This window comes from Solanum tuberosum, unplaced genomic scaffold (assembly GCF_000226075.1).
Source record: "Solanum tuberosum cultivar DM 1-3 516 R44 unplaced genomic scaffold, SolTub_3.0 scf00337, whole genome shotgun sequence".
NCBI lineage: Eukaryota > Viridiplantae > Streptophyta > Magnoliopsida > Solanales > Solanaceae > Solanum > Solanum tuberosum.
In genome coordinates this window covers 356,628-358,844 of record NW_006239266.1, presented here as the reverse complement: position 1 = coordinate 358,844, position 2,217 = coordinate 356,628, and positions in this window count along the sequence as shown.

Here is a 2,217-nt window from a genome sequence, read left to right as displayed (position 1 = left end):
TATATATATATATATATATATATATATATATACTTTGACATAACAAAGTGTAAGCGTCTAAAGTTTCAATCCTGAAATACAGTAAACAGGAAAAGAAAAATAGCAAGCAAACAATAATATTTGTATTTGAATTAATGTGAAGGTTACAATCTTTATAAAAATCTCTTAAAAAGATATGTAATCTCCTTATTCTTCTCTCCACAGATGTTCTTGATTTGGCGGAATACTTGCGGCTCAATACTTGGAGCGAAGACTTCTTTGTATGCGGAAGACATGCAGATCACCAATGAAGAGCAATTATGTATTTCTGTGTGTATGTATGTGTATATATCTTTTGGTCTTATGAAGACCTCTTTATATAGGCTTGAGCTAGGGCTTTAGGGGTATTTTGGTCCAAGCAATTTTGACCCCTGGGCCTGAAGAATATGAGTTGGGCTCATCTTGTCAATTTAATGGGCTGGCCCAAATGTTATTTGGACTTGATTTAAGTCATATAATTTTGACATAAATATTAATCCGACTTTATTAACCAGTAATTTGACTTGGTCAACGTATCATGAATTTAAGATTTAATCCAAATTTAGTATGGATTTATCAATAAAACTTCACTGTCTACACAAAGTAAATGGATATCATAAATTTGAAATATTAAAATTATCATTTTTTATTAATGGCAAAGGCAAATTATGTTGAATTCCTTTTCTTCCTTCCACTATACGATGAAGATATTTTTTTAAAATAATTATATTTTAAACAAATGGAAAAATGTTAAGGTTCATGCTATAACATTTCTCTCTAGTTTTACTAAATAAAGGGAATAAGGTAAGCTTTGAGGTCTATTGACATTACCTAGTTTTATTTCAATTTTTAAATATAAGACTTTGATAAAAGAGAATTATTCAAGCTCGAAAGATTGTGAAATAAATGAATTTCTAAATATGCATAAAACTTTGAAATGTTAAACGAAAATAGATGATCTAATATGACATAAAAATTACATATATAGAAATTTAATCAAATTGATGATAATTTAGATATTTAACATCATTTAACTTAATGAGAAATTCTCTTACACATTATTGCACACAATCATTTTGAGATTACATTGAATTTCACCCTTATAAAATTACTTCAAATTCATCAATCAAAAGGGAAAAATGAGCAAAAACAAGACAATAATGAGTAAATGCTTTTCTATGTGAGAATGCATTTCAAGGAAAAATAGGTTATGCTTATGACTCCACTCTTATAAAGGATAATGAGAATTTGGAGATTTTTGGTAGTATTATTGTGTCTGCTGTTGATCTTCTATATAATCCTTAATCAGTAAAATGTAGTATGTGATAAATTCATGTGTTAGATCAAGAATATCAATGATGAGAAAACAATTGTTTTTTTTTAAATATTTTTCTTGGAAGAGAGCTACAAGACTTTCAAAGCACTGTCACTAAAATGAAGATGTGAACAACTCTACATCTCATAAATTTTATGGAGAATTAATATTTTTGTTCTATCACAATTTGCAACGTAATTAAACATTCACTACAACAAAAACAATTTTTAGCGGTATTAAATATTGACATTAATAAAGAGTGTTAAAGTCTTTACCAGCATTAGTTAAGTGCCATTAGAATCAATGTCGCTAAAGGCTTTAGGGACATATACAAAGAGTGCTAATTACCGCTAAAAATACATATTTAGCGACAATTAAGAATTAATTACCGTTAATAATCATTTTTGACGTAGTGATTTGTCAATTAGGACAAGTACCAAAAGTCTTCCTGAGTTATATTTTCCCTTTAATGTACCACAACAGACAAATACCAAAAAACTAAAATGTAAAATATTGATATATAAAGTAAAGGCAAACTACATTTACTCCCTTCTTTTCCTTTTCTATTTTTTTATTTTTTATAAAAACAAATGGGAATTTAATTGTTTATGCCCATTCTACAAAGAAACTTCTCTTTAGTTTCAAAATAAAACAGAAAAAAATTAAAAGAGGTAAGCTTTAATTTGAAGTCTATTGAATATTGATATGATACACCCCACTTTACCCCAAATTTTAAAATATTAAGACTTTTATGGAAGGAAATTATTCAAGATTAAAAGGTTGTGAAATAAATAAATTTCTCAATATACATAAATTTTTTTGAAGGTTAATTAAAGGAAAATGGAAATTCTAAACATGGCATAAAAATGAATATATATATATAT